This window comes from Macaca mulatta, chromosome 5, assembly GCF_049350105.2.
Source record: "Macaca mulatta isolate MMU2019108-1 chromosome 5, T2T-MMU8v2.0, whole genome shotgun sequence".
In the NCBI taxonomy this organism is placed as follows: domain Eukaryota; kingdom Metazoa; phylum Chordata; class Mammalia; order Primates; family Cercopithecidae; genus Macaca; species Macaca mulatta.
Window position 1 is genome coordinate 61,267,225 of NC_133410.1, and position 9,501 is coordinate 61,276,725.

Sequence of the window (9,501 nt, forward strand, 5' to 3'; positions counted from 1 at the left end):
GGGGAAAGGGAATCCCTTTTCCTAGCCAGGGGAACTGAGACACACAACACCTGGAAAATCGGGTAACTCCCACCCCAATACTGCGCTTTAAGCAAACAGGCACACCAGGAGATTATATCCCACACCTGGCCGGGAGGGTCCCATGCCCACAGAGCCTTCCTCATTGCTAGCACAGCAGTCTGCGATCTAACCGCAAGGCAGCAGCGAGGCTGGGGGAGGGGCGCCCGCCATTGCTGAGGCTTAAGTAGGTAAACAAAGCCGCTGGGAAGCTTGAACTGGGTGGAGCTCACAGCAGCTCAAGGAAACCTGCCTGTCTCTGTAGACTCCACCTCTGGGGACAGGGCACAGCTAAACAACAACTAAAGCAGCAGAAACCTCTGCAGACGCAAACGACTCTGTCTGACAGCTTTGAAGAGAGCAGTGGATCTCCCAACACGGAGGTTGAGATCTGAGAAGGGACAGACTGCCTGCTCAAGTGGGTCCCTGACCCCTGAGTAGCCTAACTGGGAGACATCCCCCACTAGGGGCAGTCTGACACCCCACACCTGGTGGAGTACACCCCTGAGAGGAAGCCTCCAAAGCAAGAATCAGACAGATACACTCACTGTTCAGCAATATTCTATGTTCTGCAGCCTCTGCTGCTGACACCCAGGCAAACAGGGTCTGGAGTGGACCTCAAGCAATCTCCAACAGACCTACAGCTGAGGGTCCTGACTGTTAGAAGGAAAACTATCAAACAGGAAGGACACCTAGACCAAAACCCCATCAGTACGTCACCATCATCATCAAAGACCAGAGGCAGATATACCCATGTATATCTGCACATGTACCCTAGAACTTAAAGTATAATAATAATAAAAAATAAATAAATAAAAAAAATAAAATAAACCTACAGTTCAATAGGCTTTTGCACCAGAATTTACCATTCTCATAGCTTTTGTGGGTTTTTCATAAAATCAGGTAACAGATATTTAGTTTCTCAGTTTGATCCCAAAGATCAAATACAGAGTATCAGCTAATGGAATTACTTAAAATACATGCTTATACCAATACATTCATACATCCTCCTCAAATTGTCAGTTGCTGTGGTTTGGTGCATTGTTCTCTACTAGGGATTATTAAAATGATGATTGATTATAATAGTAGCAAATGTATTATTGAAGTCGTTTGTGGAGAATGATCTTAACATCTTAAGTCTTTAGGATTCCTCTGTAATACTATTTTGGATTTGTTCAGCAGAACTCATTTGTTTTATTTCCTGTATCCTCAGTGAAGAGCATTTACCACAAATATCTGTAGATGTGCCAGAACTAGCTTACTGTAACTTAAATTGCATTTTTAAAAAAAGAAAAAAGTATATGTTCTTTGGTAATAATACTAGAAATGACAGATCAAATTTAAATATTAAATATTTGATTTGGATAGTTTACTCACATTTTATACATTCAAAGCATTAAAGTATATGAAGGAAATTTAATATGTTTATGAAAAAATGAAATTAAAAGATAAAGAAGTTATTTCTCAACATAAGCTTCATAAAGGTCAAGACACTTTGCAACTGATGACAACAGCCATGTAGTCCATCCCTAAAGAACTGAGGGTCCTGGGAATTTAACCATGTCAATGAAATCTTTTTTACATTATTAACTGAAGAAAAATGAATGCTTTTCCCATATATTTTAAGATAAAGAAACAAAAAGAAGTCAGAAGAAGCCAAATCAGTACTGTGAGGGGGATACCTAATGATTTCCCATTAAAAATCTCACAACATTACCCTTGTTTGATGAGAGAAATGAGTGGGAGCATTGTTGTGGTGGAAAAGGACTCTCTGTTAAATCTTTCCTGGGCATTTTTCTTTTAAAGCTTTGGCTCACTTTCTCAAAACACTCTCATAAGCAGATGGTATCATTCTTTGGCTCTTCAGAAAGCAGATGTTTTCATTCTTTGGCTCTTCAGAAAGTCAAGAAGTGAAATGCCTTGAGCATCCCCCAAAACTGCCATGACCTTTGGTCTTGACTGGTCCAATTTTGCTTTGACTGGACCACTTCTATCACTTGGGTAGACATTATTTTGATTGTGTTTTGTCTTCAGGGTATACTGGGAAAGCCATGTTTCATCTCCTGTAATAGTTCTTTGAAGAAATGCTTCAGGATCTTAATTTCACTCATTTAAAATTTCTGTTGAAATCTCACTCATCTAAAATTTCTGCAGTTGATTTGGGCACATGAATTTTGGCATACATCAATTGGAAAGTGTGCTCTACTTTAATTTTTCAGTCAGAATTGTATAAGCTGAATGAATTGGCTATTGTTTCTGCTGTTAATCATAATTCCTCTTCAGTTAGGGCATGAACAAAATGAATTTTTTGCTTGCAAATTGATATAGATGATCTGCCACTGTGGGCTTCATCTTCAACATCTTTTCATCCCTTTTTAAAACGAGTTATCCATTTTTAAACTGCCAATTTCTTTGGGGAATTGTCTCATAAAGTTTTCATAAAGCATTAGTGATTTCACCAATCTTCAAAGTAAACTTCACCAAAAACTTAAAAATATAGAGGTTGTTTTCAAACTGGTATCTTATTCCTCTTAGTTCCTTAAACTAGAACCTGTTCAGATATGTGGTAAGTTAGTACAAGTTTATTTTGGTGCAAAATAATTTAGAAATTTATCCATAGTTTTCATAATACACATTTTCCATGAACATTTTCAAGTTTCCTCATAATACTTGCTTATTTATACTGCAAATCCTATTTTGAAATCGAGTAAGTGTTGTAATGATGATGTGCTTTCTCACACATATATCTTTCCGAGAGAAAAAGACACCATAAAAAGCAAATGTGTGTATCATTACCAGCAGCAGAAGAAGAGGAAAAGAAAGAACAACAAAATCTGTATGTTTCCAAATCAGTAAACTTTTTACGTGAAATGAAAAACTAGAAATAAGGCTGTTGAGATCTTGGTTCTACTGGATGTTGTGTTTCTAATTCTGGTCTCTTCATCTCCAGCTGATATTTTAGAGTGTCTGAAGCACTTTTTGTCTATCCCAATCAGAACTTTATTATGTAGAACAGAAATGAGAAAAGGAAGTCATGGGTCATACTTTGGAGTTTGCCTCCCAAGTATCTCTTTCCTCATTTATTTATACATGTAGTCACATTCATTAGGAAAATCAGAATAACTATGAAAAGAAGTTTCTAGTATCTGAAATTCTGGTCCAGAATGGCATACAGGTAGAACAGAAAACAATTTATTGTTAAACTTATTGTTAATGGATTGACAGTGATAACAATAAAATAATGACAACAATAGTTAACATTTGTTTCATACTTCTTAGGATGAGACATGTATTTTACATGTATTAGTTTATGCATTTCCAAAACAACCTAGTAAATTAGATGCAATAATTATCTATGTTTATGGAAAGTTTAACCATAAAATTTACCTATTTTACTAGAATGCTTTCTCATTAAAAGTTAATTTTAACTACAATTAAATTTGAGTAGTTATTCTAAATATGAATACATGTACAGAGTAAATAACATTTAGAGTGTACATTAGTCTTTTTTCATGCTTCTATGAAGAAATAACTGAGACTGGGTTAATTTATAAAGAAAAAGAGGTTTAATGGACTCACAGTTCCACATGGCTAGGGAGGCCTTACAATCATCGTGGAAGGCAAAGGAGGAACAAAGTCACATCTTACATGGTGGCAGGCAAGAGAGCATGTGCAGGGGAACTATCCTTTATAAAACCATCAGATCTCATGAGACATATTCACTATCACAAAAACAGCATGGGAAAAATCTGCCCCCATGATTCAATTACCTCTCACTGAGTACCTCCCATGACATGGGGGGATAACTGGAGCTACAATTCAAAATGAGATTTGGGTGGGGACACAGCCAAACCATGTCATTCCACCCTGGCCCCTGCCAAATCTCATGTCCTCACATTTCAAAAGCAATCATGCCTTCCCAACAGTCCCCCAAAGTCTTAACTCATTTCAGCATTAACTCAAAAGTCTACAGCCCAAAGTCTCATCTGAGACAAGGAAAGTCCCTTCCACCTATGAGCCTATAAAATCAAAGCAAGTTAGTTACTTACTAGATATAATGGGGATACAGACATTGGCTAAATACACCTGTTCCAAATGGGAGCAAATTGTCTAAAACAAAGGGCCCCATGCAAGATCAAAATCCAGTGGGGCAGTCAAATCTTAAAACTCCAAAGTTATTTCCTTTGACTCCATGTCTCACATCCAGGTCACACTGATGAAAGAGGTGGGTTGCTATGGTCTTGGGCAGCTCTGCCCCTGTGGCTTTGCACGGTACAGCCCACCTCCTGGAAGATTTCACAGGTTGGCATTAAGTGTCTACAGCTTTTTCCAGGCACACGAAGCAAGCTATTGGTAGATCTACCGTTTTGGGGCGGGAGGATGATGGCCCTCTTCTTACAGCTCCACTAGGCAGTGTCCAGTGGGAATTCTGTGTGGGGGATCCAACACCACATTTCCCTTCCACACTGCCCTAGCAGAGGTTCTCCATGGGGGCTCTGCCCCTACATCACACCTCTGCTTGGACATCCATACATTTCCATACATCCTCTAAAATCTAGGTGGAGGTTCCCAAACCTCAATTCTTGACTTCTGTGTACCCACAGGCCCAACACCACATGGAAGCTGTCAAGGCTTTGGGCTTCCACCCTCTGAAGCAACAGCCTGAGCTGTATGTTGACCCCTTTTAGCCACAGCTGGGATGCAGGGCACCAAGTCCCAAGACTGCACAAAGCAGCAAGGCCCTGGGCTCAGCCCACAAAACCATTTTTTCCTCCTAGGTCTCTGGGCCTATGACATGCTCTGGAAATATTTTTCCCATTGTCTTGGTGATTAACATTTGGCTCCTCATTACTTACGCAAATTTCTGCAGTTGGCTTGAATTTCTCCTCAGAAATAGGTTTTTCTTTTCTATAACGTAGTCAGGCTGCAAATTTTTCTAACTTTTATGCCCTGCTCACCTTTTAAACATAAGTTCCAATTCCAAACCATATCTTTGTGAATGCATAAAACTAATGCTTTTAAGAGCACCCAAGTCATGTCTTGAATGCTTTGCTGCTTAGAAAGTTCTTCTGCCAGACACCCTAAATCATCTCTCTGAAGTTCAAAATTCCACATATCTCTAGGCAAGGCAATATGCCACCAGTCTCTTTGCTAAAGCATAGCAAGAATCACCTTTGCTCCAGTTCCCAATAAGTTTCTCATCTCCATCTAAGACCACCCTCAGCCTGGACTTCATTGTCCATATCACTATCAACATCTTGGTCAAAACCATTCAACAAGTCTCTAGGAAGCTCCAAATTTTCCCACATCTTCATGTCTTCTGAGTCCTCCAAACTGTTCCAATCTTGGCCTGTTACCCTGTTCCAAAGTCACTTCCACATTTTGGGGTATCTTAATAGCAGTACCCCACTCTACCGATACCAATTTACTGTATTAGTCAATTTTCATATTGCTATGAAAAATACCCAGGACTGGGTTAATTTATAAAGAAAAAGAGCTCTAATCGACTCACAGTTCTGCATGGCTGGAGAGACCTCTCAATCACAGCAGAAGGCAAAGGAGGAGCAAAGGCAAGTCTTACATGGTGGCAGGCAAGAGAGCGTGTTCAGGGGAACTGCTCTTTAGAAAACCATCTGATCTCATGAGACTTATTTACTATCACAGGAACAGCATGGGAAAAACCTACCCCCATGATTCAATTACCTCCCACTGGGTCCCTCCCATGACACGTGGGGATTATGGGAGCTACAATTCAAAATGAGATTTGGGTGGAGAAACAGCTAAACCATATCAGGGTGCTTCTAAAAACAGAAACCTGATGTATTTTATATTAACAGAGAAATCTTCCCTCATTCTCAGACAAAGGTTAAGAGTAAAATAGGTGTAAATCCCAATAGATTTAGAAAAAGTGAATAAGTTAATACTGTTCATAGATTTCAAGCAGCAGTTCAAATTCTGACTCTGTGTCTCTGCATTTCTGTCTTTCTTTCTCTGTGTGTGTGTCTGTGTGTGTGTGTGCATTTATGTACATTTAAAAGATACACTTAAATTAAGGCACAGATTTTATGTTAGATAGATAGATATTCTCACCAAATACATTTCTAAGTCTCAGTTTTCTTATCTATAAAAAGAACTATAATAATATACCTCATAGTAAGTTTCAGCAATTAAATTTTATAATACAGGTGAAATATTACCCAGAGTACCTCTTACATAACACATTATTTACCATTTCCTCATCCTGTCTTCTAATGGCAAAGCATTCAGAAATAGATGCTGTATGGTTATTAGTCTTTAATAAAATTAGTTCGGTCTCAAATGTTAATTTTTGTATAATTCATTCATTGCACAAAAGCAATTTCATAATAAATACTGTTATAAAAGAACTTTGAAATATTTACTATTTTAATATACTAAAACAAGTTATTCATATGTAAACAACCGGACAGTGAGATGACATATAAAATTATATGGATATAGTAAAGAATTAAATTTCATGAGCAATAAGGGTGTGGTGGTATATAAGGTGCTAACTGCTCTGCAGATATTAAAAAGAAATTTACTACCAGGCATTGTGGCTCACATTTGTTTTCTCAGCTACACAGGAGGATCACTTGAGGCCAGGAGTTTGAGGTCAGCCTAGGAGATATGGCAAGACTCTGTTTCTAAAAAATGAAAATAAATTAGCCACAGGTAATGGTGCATCCCTGTAGTCCCAAGTACTTGGGAGGATTAGATGGGAGGAGGTCAAGGTTCAGTGAGCTGTGATTGTGCCACTGCACTCTAGTCTGGGCAACAGAGTGAGACCCCATCTCTTTAAAAAAAAGGAAAGAAGAAAAGAAACTTACAGAAATAGAGATTATTGTGGAGTGAGGCTTTTAGGAAAAGCCTTGAGTAGACCCTGGAAGGATAGGTGATACACACACACACATCCATATGGACAAGAAAAGGGAGGGAATTATAGACTAGAGAACTCTTGAATTAAGTTACAAATGTAGGAATAACTCCATATGTGTGTGCAGGCGTATGAGAGAGATGCATACATAAGAACTTGTCTTGGTCACAAAGTTCTTATTAGTCAGAAGTGAGAAATAAGGTTGGATGGGTTTATGGAGGCAGGATTATGCATTCCTGAACTCCAAGTACAAGAGCAAGGTTTCATCATTGGCTTGGCTTACAGCCAATTGTCCCAACAATTCCAGCTAATAATGTTGACATTGGCCATACATACCCCATTTGTGAGTATGAGTAATGAGTGAATTTTTTCCCACTTATTTTATGTATTTTTCTCAGGCTTTCTTAATGTTTTTAACATTTATTTGTTTTTATTAAAGGAAAAACATATTCATTCATTCACCTAATCAGGCACCAATCCGGAGATAATATGAAGAAACTGAATCAAATTTAAAACATGTATTGCATACTTATTGTGTATCACACAATGCACTAAGTACTGAGATAGTGGTGAATAAGAAATAAAACTTTTGCCCACCCAAGAGCATATAACCCAATTGAAAATATTAATTTCAAAAAAAGGGCAAGGAATTTTGAGAAAGACATCTTAGGGTACTTTAACCTAGTCAATAGAGTAAATAAAAATTCACAGAGGAAGAAAGACTTACACTTTCTCATAATGGAGTTATACAATAATTGCATGCATCCTCCTGTTGTCATCTCATTTACTTGTTGGAGGTACTTAGAAGGGTGGCAGGTCTTTATCTATAGAAGTTTCTTTGTGTATTGCTACCTGCTAAGTGATTTTGAGAAGAGGCAAACACAGCAAGAAAACCAAACAGCTCTTAAGGGGTTGTTGGGAAGTAAGGTAAAGACATTTAAGAATGGCGTTAGAGGTGAACTAGAATTTCCTTTTATTCCAGATTCAGAGTCTATTCAAACTGGACTCCTCCATGATCTTAGGTGATGGTTGTTACTAGATGCTCAACAGGGGGTCTCCTGTGCTACTGCATTAAACTTCTGGAGGATAGCTCTATGGACTTTAGTGGTTAAGGGAACTTAGTGGCTGTGGCCTCCGACTTGCACATTAATAGTTAGGGCTCTGGAGCTTCCACCGTCCAGCGGGCATGGCCAGTGTCAAAACACCAAATCTCAGCCCTCATGACACAGCATTGGGCAGGACTGGCTTTCAGCAGGTGTTGCTTCAACCTTCAGAGGTTGAAGCAGGGGCCATATTTAAACTTTCTTACAGAATTCAGATACACGGAAGTTCTAAACATTGTTGCTCTGATTTGAGTGTTTGTCTCCCCAAATCTCATGTTAAAATTTGATCCCAGTGAGTTGGAAGTGGGGCCTAATGGGAGTTTTTTGGGTCATGGGGGGAAAATCTCTCATGAATAGATTAATGCCCTTCCCTGTAGTGAGTGAGTTCTCACTGTATTAGTTCCTGCAAGAGCTGGTTGTTAAAAAAGAGACTGACACCTCCCTCTTCTCTTTCTTGCTTCCTCTCAACATGTGATCTCTGCTTACACTGGTTCCCCTTCACTGCTATGAGTGGAAACAGCCTGATGTACATGCCTGGGCCATGTGTCTGGCACAGCCTCTTTTCTTTATAAATTACCCAGCTGCAGGTATTCCTTTTATATCAACACAAAATGGGTTGCTATAAAATATCAGTTTTCTGCAACTTATTAATAGGTAATTTTTGAAAAAAAAATTGGGGAAGGGTAGGAGGAGAGTGAAGCATTTCCTTGGTTGTGCACATTTAGGAAACTTTGAATAAGGACAATTAGAATTTTTACACTCTGGAATGTGTTAATGTGTATTGTGACACTTAGACTAAGTTATGATATGCAACGTTTCCCAATAGTAATTATGGGCCCTGGTAACAACTTGATTCATGGGTGTTTATATGCAGTTTAGGAAAGTCTACAACAAACTGTAACAGCATGACCTTGATTATGGTGAGATTTTTATTCCTTGACATCTATGGGATCCAAATCACTCTTCTCTCATTTCATATCCTTGACATAGTACCTTTGGCCTACAGCTGAAACCAGTCCTGACTTGTCAAAGGAATTGACTGAAACCAGATAGTGCTCTTTTTTTTTTTTTGAAATCAAAGGATGCCACACAAAACTTTGAGAAACTTTACTCTCAGGAAGTCCTTAAATGCTATGTCCAAAATAAACTAAATGCCTCATGCCCTAGCTTCAGTCATTTATTTCTTCTTCTGACCTCAGTGGAAATTCAAAGCAGCTGATAACTATTATATAATCATTTTCACATATTTATTTGCTGTTAGCAAAGTACTCCTTGGTTGTCTTTTTTTAAAAAAAATGATGAATTGTTCTAGTTCCTTTTTAAGCTGTCACCCTGAAACAAACACGTGGTTTATTTCTAGAAAATAATCCCACCCAATAATCTAGTTGGGTGGCACAAGCCCTGCTAGATATGCAGTTGTTCAGAGATGTGTTCAGAAACTCCTTA